Genomic DNA, 9,435 nt, shown 5'->3' on the forward strand with positions numbered 1-9,435 from the left:
TCTTATTTTATGAAAAGGTATTGACAAGGTAAGGTTAGTACCATAAAGAATATTTACAGGCTAATCTCAATTTCCACATATAGATGCAAGTATCTAATGTTTATCATTATATCTACATATAAAAGTTATCACATATTTAGCATAGTTTATTCCAGGAATGTAAAGTTGATTTAATATTAAAAATTGAATACTGAACCTCACCAAAATAACATACTTAGAGAAAAAATTAATATGAGAAAATCAATACCCATAGTAGAAGCATTCAACAAAACATTTACTCACAATAAAAGTGCTTACCAAAAGAAGAACTGAACTTTCTTATCATTGGACAAAGCATTTACAAAATAACCATCCTGAATGCAATATTTAAGGCTGATATAGTGACATCTTTTACTTTATTATCTTAAGGATGAAACAAGAAGATGATAAAATATTCTTTCTGAAGAGATTGTAAACTAAAATACACATTTTAAAAAATTCATGGCTCAAACAAGAAGCCATAATGGAAATGATAAATATTTAAAGCATGATAGCAAAATATTCATATCAAATCTTGTGAGATATAGCTAATTTTATAGTTTGAGTAGCATCACCAGCTCAATGGACATGAATTTGAGCAAAGTCTGAGGGATAGCGAAGGACAGGGAAGCCTGGCATGCTACAGTCCATGGGGTTGCAAAGAGTTGGATACAACTTGGCATTGAACAGCAACATACTTTTATTTAACATTACACTGGAAGTCCTAGCCAATGAATAGGACAGGAAAAAGAAACTGAAAGTGTAAGGATTAGAAAAGAAAAAACAAAACTGTTATTATTTTCAGAAGATATGACTGCTTTTGTAGCAAATGTGATGCTATAGGTAAATTTAGAATTATTAATGCAGGTTATCATGTTTGATACATAAACAATATATAAAAGGAAATTGGATTTCTATACACCAGAAGCAAACAATGGGCTACAAAATATAATCTTTATAAAACAAAATATTTATAATAGCAGTGAGAATATAATGTACTTAGAAATAAAGTTAACAGAAGTAAGCAAAAGGGAACAATGAAAAATATTAAAAAACATATAAAACACTAAAAAAAAATAGTGATAAGCTAAATAAATGGCATTATATACCAAGTTCATAGATGGAAAACTTCACCTTGAAGAGGCCATTTCTCCCCAAATTGATACATAGAATTAATGCAATATCAATAAAAATTCAAACTCCTTGCTTGTTTCCTGTTTTGAAGAACATGACAAGTTTGTTTAAATATTTATATGGAAGGTCAAAGCTCCAATAATTTATTTTTAAAAAATCCCTTGAACCAGAAGAAGGATGTAGGAGAATATTTCCTACCAGATTTAAAGATTTATTATAAAACTACTGTAGTTAAAAGCAATTTTGTATTGGTAGAGTTAGACAAATAGATAAAGAACGAGAGTAGGCAGTTTAAAAGAAACTCATGCATATACGAAAAATGTGATTCATATAGATCACTGGTGCTGGGACAGTTGATTGTTCATATGGAGTAAATAGTATAACAAGAAACTTTCAGGTGGATTACGACATTACCAAATTCAAAACTTTAAAAGTTTTTAGAGAAAAGTAAAGTAAAATTGAAATTAAAATTCAAACTTAATTCACTGGCAGAGATAGAAAGACATACAAAGAAAGAAAAGCTAAGCACCAACTAAAAGCAGATATTTGCAGCATGTACAGTTAACTAGGTATTGATTAACATCCAGATTGTATAAAGAAAGCATTCCAATAAGACAATAAGAAAGACAAACAACCCTATATGAAAATGAATAAAAGGCAGGAAGCAGAATTTCCCAGAGAGAAAGCACAATAGCTCATCATTATATGAAAATATGGTCAGTTTCATTAGTTATCAGAGAAATGCTAATTGAAATAAAAATAGAATGCTATTTCATGCCTATTAAACTGGCTAAAAATGAAATTTGATAATGCCAAATTGTGACAAATATGTGTAAATAGAGGAACTCTCGTCTGTTGCTGGAGAGTGCAAGCTGGCCTAACACTTTGGAAACAGTTTATCAATCACCTAATAAAGTTGAATATAAAGAAATCTTATAACCCAGTAGTATAACCTAAGTGTACACTCTAGGGAACAAGAGTGAACCAGAAGGCACGTACAAGATAGTTAGAGGGCATTATTTATTAATATCCCTTGTAGTGTATGTGTGTGTGTATATGTTAGTCTCTCAATTGTATCCGACTCTTTGTGACCCCATGGACAGTAGCCCACCAGGCTCTTCTGTCCATAGGGCTTCCCAGGTAAGAATACTAGAGTGGGTTGCCATTTCTTTCTCTAGGGATCTTCTCGACCCAGGGATTGAGCCCCAATCTCCTGCATTGAAGGTAGATGCTTTACTCTCTGGGCCACGATGGAAAATGGGACCTAACAATCCCTGCCTCCAGATATTCATGAGGTCTTGTGTAACCTTCTCACTTTGAGTTTGGGCTGGAACTACTGACTCACTTCCAATAAAAAGAAGATGGCAAAAATGATGGTATGTCACTTTTGAATTTAGATTACAAAAAGACTCTGTCTTGCCTTTGTGTCTGGAAGCCTTCACACTGGTGGAAGCAAGCTGCCATGGTATGACTAGGTCTTATACAGAGGCCCATGTGGCAAAAGACTGATGTGTCCAACCAAAGCCAGTGAGGCCAAGAGGTCTGCCAACACTCATATTAGGTGAGCTTGAAGGGGATTTCCTTCAGCCAGCTTTGAGATGACTATAGCCCCAGCCAATATCTTGCTTATAGCCAGTGAGAGACAGTGAGTCAGACTGCCAGCATAGCTCCTCCTGAATTCTTGACCCATTGAAACTGTGAGATATAGCATTTCTGTTTGTTTGTTTTGGTTTTAAGCTGCTAAGTGTTGGTGTAATTTGTTACATAGCAATAGACAGTTATTAATAATACAAATCCCAAATGAGCAATAGCCAATAAATGTAGAATGGATAAAGTATGTTGCTGTTCAATGCCAAGTTGTGTCCAACTCTTTGCAACCCCATGGACTGTAGCATGCCAGGCTTCCCTGTCCTTCGCTATCTCCCAGACTTTGCTCAAATTCATGTCCATTGAGCTGGTGATGCTACTCAAACTATAAACAGTGAAAATGAAGAAATCATCACCAGGGGTGAACCTCAAAAACCCAAGAATACATATAGTATAATGCCATTAATATGAAAGTAAAAAATAGGGAAAGCCAACACATATATATGGTTTTGGAATATATTAGACACTTCCCTTGTGGCTCAGCAGTAAAGATCTGCCTGTCAATGCAGGAGATGCGGGTTTGATCCTTGAGTTGGGAAGATCCCATGGAGAAGGAAATGGCAACCCACTCCAGTCTTCTTGCTTGGGAAATCCCCTGAACAGAAGAGCCTGGTGGGGTACAGTCCATGCGAAAAAGAGTCGGACACAACTTAAGTGACTAAAAAACAATCAAGGAAAGCAAGGGCATGATTAATACAAAAGTCAGGATAGATATTATATCTCAGAGAAGAGAGAAGGATGGGCATGACTGAGGATACAGAGGAGCTTCTAAGCTATGTTCTATTTCTTGACCTAGGAGAAGGTCAGGCATTCACTTTGTATGTTTTATATATCTTTTATTTAGAGAAGGAAATGGCAACCCACTCTAGTGTTCTTGCCTGGAGAATCCCATGGAAAGAAGAACTTGAAGGGCTATAGTCCATGGGGTCGCAAAGAGTTGGGCATGACTGAAGCGACTTAGCATGTAAGCACACCTTTTATTAATGTTTACAAAAATCAAACCAAAGAAAAAAAGAAAGCAAAGTATTGAAGTTAAGTCAATTCACAAGTAAATATTTTGAGGAATGGAAGGATGGATGGGTGGTTGGTCAGCTAGACAGATTCATTTTGCCCTTTTAAGTCTAGTTGGGACTGGCACTTCTTCCAAGAAGTTTCCAAGATTATCTGATTCATAAATCTTTTTCTCCTATACGAAAGGCCTCGCCATTGCAGGATGAGCCAACTCAGTGGCTAGCTGGGGGATGTTTACCTGGGAACTGCTGAATTCAGCACTGACTGCCTCAGGCCCAACGCATTGCAGGCGAAGCTGTCCACCCGGATCCCCGCACCCACTCTCTCGCCTCTCGCCCTTTCCTCCTCTGCTGCAGACACACTCAGCTCCGGATGCCGCCTGGAGCACTTGGGGGAGGAGAGGACTTTAACCTTGGGTTTCTGCAGAAGCCAGCTACCCCCAAAGAATTCAAGAGCAAGTCCCCAGGAGGCGAAATGCATCGCCTCCAAGGGTCCTTTCGGTTCAGATCTCCATGGCTCCTTGCGGGAGCGCAAAAAAAGCACAAGAAAATCAGGGGGTCCCTTATCTCCAGACAAGCAAGGGTGAAAAACACTGCAGCAAGAAGGGGACTGAGATGGAGCCGTTGGGATTCACCATGGAAGGGGCCGAGAGGTAAACAGCAAGCAACTCCCAGTGGACTCGTCCGCTGCCCTCCCCTCGAAGACCGCAGAGGCCCCGTGGCAGTCCCCACGCCTCCCGGAACCCACACAAACGCACGTCCCGGGCATCCCCCCAGGTCGCCCGTCTCCCCGCGCGGCCACCCGCGCTGTGGCCTGTGTCACCTCCAGGCCTCTCTTGTCCAGAACCCATCGTGGGCCCACACTCACCCTTAGCCCCGCTATTCCCTGCAGCGCGGGTTGGGGGCAGAGGGCACCGGCTAGGAGGGGGCGGCCGCAGTTCCCAGGGGGCAAGAGCGCCTCAGGCGAAAAGGGACTGGGTGGCTGACCGAGTCCTGGGACGTGGAAAGGACAGGGCGGGACGCAAACGAGGCTGTCCCGGGAGCTGATTGGCGGCCGCGGCGGTGGGGGCGGAGCCTGGCCCACCGCCCCGAATCGCAGAGGTCCCGCTTTGTGTCAGTTTCTGCAGGAAGATGCAGCCTCACATCCAGGATAGAGACCCATGCCCCCGCCCTGGGAGTGCAGCAGGGCAATTTGCTGTAAATCCGTCAGACTATGAACTAGTGAGCGGTTGAAAATGATAATGCATTATCATAAAGTATAATGCACAATTATTTCCAAGGGCAAGTTAAGTCTATGAGTCCTAGGCATATTTTTAATTAAAAGAATTAAGTTGCCTTAAAATGGAGGGTATAGTTACATTCTTCCATAAGAAGAAATCAATCTCACTTTGCTTTTATGGAGAGAAGGGATAAGAATGAGGAAGTTGACTATTGATACTTATCTTCATAACCACTGAATAGTTTTAAAATGTCACGAGTTGTCTTATAAAGCAAATAAAAGGGAAGGTAAGAAAAATTTTTGCTAACCAACGGATAGGTGACAGATACTGGGCATGAGGCAGAGAAAGAAAGACATGGCTGTTGAAAACCTGGACTCTGAAGTGCTTGCCTCAATCTTCTACTTACTAGCCGGGTGTGCATTCCATTCCTATGGCTGCCCTAACAAGTGACCACAAACTCAGTGCCTTGAAACTACACGTTTGTTATCTTGCAGCTCTGTAAGTCAGAAGTCCAGAGAGTGAGCGAGCCTCTCGCTAGGTACATCAAGGTGTAGGCAGGGCTCATTGTTCCTTCCGTAGCCTCTAGCGGACTATGCATTTCCTTGCCTTTTCCAGTTTTGAGAGGCTGCCCAAATTCTTTGGCTTGGGGCCCTTGCTCCATCAGGCAACAATCTTATCCCTTGGACCTCTGTTTCTGTCGTCACATCCTGTTCTCTGCTTCTTCTCTTCTATTTATTTCTGAGCAAGTTTGACCTGTTAGTTCCTTTGTGCCCTGGATCCAAAAGCCCTCCCTCAATTCTAAATTCTACTGCCTTTTTTATGCTCATTTCCCTTCGGTCTTTCTGTTCATCTCCTCCTTTTTGCATTGTTCATCTTTGTCCCCCAGATAATTTTTTTTATGTAGGTAGAACATGTTATCAAAACACTTGCCTTGTTCTCTTCCACTCAAAAGTCTGCTGCTACTCGGAGCTCAGAGTTGTTGACATACACGTGACATATGTGAGAAAGGACTTCCTAAACTCCTAGGGGCGGTCAGTATAAGATCCCAGTCTGCCAGAGCTCCCCTCACCCTCCTTTCCTCCCCAGGCCCAGAGCCAGTCAGCAAAGGGCATGCTGGTGACGTCAGAGGAGGAGGGGTGAGGGGCCCGGGGTGAGGGGCAGCAGCAGGGGGAGGAGAGGAGCTGAGCAGAACAGCCGGGTCCCCGTTGGCCAGGAATTTGCTGGCTGAAGTCTGTGTAGTCTGCTTGTGTTTTTGCAAGCTGGAGGAGGTTCACAGGCTTCCCTGGCTGTTTCCTGCCAGCCCCCAAGACACACACACGCACACACATACACACACACGCACACACACACGCACATCCCCTAAAGCCTGGAGGGCCAGTGATCTTGGCCTCAGGGATTTTGTACTGAAACCCTGTGATCATACTCCATCCCCACCCGTGCTCACCCTTTCTGTTGCCTGTGTCTCAGTATTCCTTTTTTTTTTTTTTTTTAATGTAAAGGTAGAAATTGGATGATATATTTTAACTCTGAAACTCTGTGACCAATTGCACAGCAAAAACAACCCCAACCGGAAATGGTGGACTCTGCAGGTGTGTCTGGGGAGAGTATGGGTGAGCAGACATGTTGCCTGTGTGCTGTCCATTTTTGAGAGGAGCAGGGATATGGCAAGAGAGAAATGCAGCTGTCTTGGCGGAGAGAATGAGAGAGAAAGCTCAAGGCTAAGTCTGCAATCTCTCAACACCCATCTGCATCCACCAGGTCCCCCAGCAGCCCCACCTCTCAACTGCACATACCTGCCCAGACATTGGCTTTTCCTTCTACCCTCAAAGGACTCTGTAGTCAGAAACTACCTCTTTGGGCCTGGGTGGCAGGTTGCTCACTTCTGGAAACCTCTGAGAAGTCATGTCCCCTAGTCTGCCCTTCAACGCCAGAGCAGACTTGGGCAGGGACGTGCCAAAGTCTTGCCTGCTTTCAGTAAAGGAGGCAAAGGAGAAGGGAGCAGAGGTTGTGAATGCAAACACAAAGGTTGACCCTGCCCTGAGTCAGGGGAATTCTTCCTGCCTTCAAACTGGGACGTGTGGCTTTTTGTCCTGCCTGTAAACTCCAGTTGAAATGTGGGCTCTTCCTGAGTGTTGTGCCTGTTGACTTTCAAACTGAAATTAACCATTAACTCTCTTGGCCTCCGGCTTCCAGACTCACCCTGCAGAGTTTTAGGCTTGCCAGCCTCCATAATTGTGGGAGCAATTCCTAACATTAAATAAATCTTCAGCTATGTATCTATGTGTCTATCTATCCATCCATTCACCTGTCTGTCCTATTGGTTCTGTTTCTCTGGAGAGCTCTAATACAGCCCCACCCTCCCCTGAGTTACTCATCTGGAGCTTGCTGTCCAGTACTATGTACCCGCCTCAACTGCTTCCAGCCTCCACATGGCTCTGTTGCTGGAACTCCTGAATACAAGCCCCTCACAGGGGCTTCTCTTTATAGAAGTGAAGAATGAACTCAAGGCAGGTCTTACTCCCTGTGTTTCCTTGTGCTGTTTTCCCCTTCACCACCCCTTAGAGATCTATGTTGTACAGCAGAAAGGGAGATTTCAGTACACTGATTGTAACTCTGCACTCTAGTCTGGGATAAAACTCATAAATAAATCTACTCCTGGAGAGTCTTTATGGTTGCTTCCTTCTCTCCCCATTGCCTTCCTCATCTCCTCATATGACCCTCCCTATGAAATTTTATAGGGACTGAAATAGATGTTTAAAATTGAATTATTACAAACACCACTGAAGAAAAAATTTAAAGCTTATGCTTGGGATATTTTGTGGGTTGAAATCAAGTTTTCTCAGTCTTAAGTAAGAACTTCACTGAGAAATAAATATAATTAAATTAGGAACAGTGGGAGGATGGGAGAAAACTGGAGGAAGACTGATTAAATTGGAGAATTTTTTTTTTTTTAAGAAATATTAAGTGCCATCTCTTTTTTAAGATAATGACTTCCTTATTTTTATGAAAGCAATGCATTGCATAAAGAGATGGGCATAAAGGAAAAATAATAAAGAGGATCATATTGTACATAGTATTTTTAATATAAAAGGTATCAGTCTTAGATAGTTTAGGCTGCTATTACAAAGATCAACTGGGTGAATTAAGCAAGATATTTATTTCTGGGAAAGACTGAAGGCAAAAGGAGAAGAGGGTAGCAGAGGATGAGATGGTTAGATAGCATCACCAACTCAATGGACATGAATCTGAGAAAACTCAGGGAGACAGTGAAGGACAGGGAAGCCTGAAGTGCTGCAGTCCACCAGGTTGCAAAGAGTCGGACGCGATTTACCAACTGAATGACAACAATTTCTCATAGTCCTGGGGGCTGGGCAATCTGAGACCAAGTTGCCAGTAGATTTGGTGTCTGGTGATAACCCTCATCCTGGTTCATAGTGTCTTCTTGATGTCCTCACATGGCAAAGAAAGCTCAGATTTCTTCATCCCCTTCCTAGGGCAGTAATCCCATTCTTGAGGTCTCCAGCCTCATGACCTAATGAGCTCCCAAAGCCCCCACCTCCTAATACCTTTACATTAGTGTTTACGATTTCAACATATGAATTCTGGGGGACACAAACATTCATTCTCTAACAGTATTATTTTTAGCCTAAACTGAGTTCAACAAAGAAGCTGAAGAACTACTCAGGTAAATGTTTCACCACAACAAGAACATCTGAATATTGCTAAGTGTTCTGCACCAGTATTTCCTCCACTGGGCTCAGCATGTCCTCTCTTCAGAGCATGTTATGTTTGAACCCTGGAAGGCCTTGAGTGCCACAAGTTTCCTTGTTCTTTGCCAAGACCATGGTGGAGGTAGAGAGAAGTTTCTACCTCTCAGATTGTACTCAGACTTTTTCCCAGGCTACTCCCATGTCATTCCACAGACTCAGAACTAGGTAATATCAGTGAGAATACTTAGCATTTGGTACACTCACCTTCTTTCCTTAGTACAATTTCTCAGTGATGGGGTTGTTGGAAACGTGAGTGAGAGTAGCATTTAAGCATCATTCCAGGATGAATCAGAATCTAATTTTTTGTAGAGGCAGGATCTAGAACCTGGCTTCAAATACCTATTTTTATGTAAGACGTGACTTGAAGAGAGCCTGGTATACAGCAAGGGCAATGCATTTGTTATTAAATTATGTTCACTTTCAGAAGTTTGTGAAATGAGGTTGTGCCCCATTCCTTCTTTGCTGTATGTTAAGAAATATTTCTTTTGTGCTGTTACATCTTTCTTTAAGTTAATTTCATTAAATATTGATGGAAGGGAATTTTGGGACCTGGCCTGCTTCTGCCATTTTTACTTGGAAATTCCTCCAGTTACCATCTAACAGAAGTGAGCATTTATGTGAACCAGCACATTTCTG

The 9,435-nt window shown here is 42.2% G+C and overlaps 1 protein-coding gene across 2 annotated transcripts in view; it reads right to left on the reverse strand.

Annotated features, from left to right (window-relative positions):
- Positions 1-4,801, reverse strand: part of TCAF1 (TRPM8 channel associated factor 1) — a 51,358-nt gene extending 46,557 nt beyond the window's left edge. Inside the window, exon 1 of one of the 2 annotated variants that reach the window (XM_055591189.1) lies at positions 4,678-4,801. The gene's annotated coding sequence lies outside the window, so the exon portion shown is untranslated. The remainder of the gene's footprint in view (positions 1-4,677) is intronic. The other variant, XM_055591190.1, reaches the window with a different exon arrangement.
- Positions 4,802-9,435: the final 4,634 nt, after the last annotated feature.

This window comes from Bubalus kerabau, chromosome 8 (assembly GCF_029407905.1).
Source record: "Bubalus kerabau isolate K-KA32 ecotype Philippines breed swamp buffalo chromosome 8, PCC_UOA_SB_1v2, whole genome shotgun sequence".
In the NCBI taxonomy this organism is placed as follows: Eukaryota; Metazoa; Chordata; class Mammalia; order Artiodactyla; family Bovidae; genus Bubalus; species Bubalus kerabau.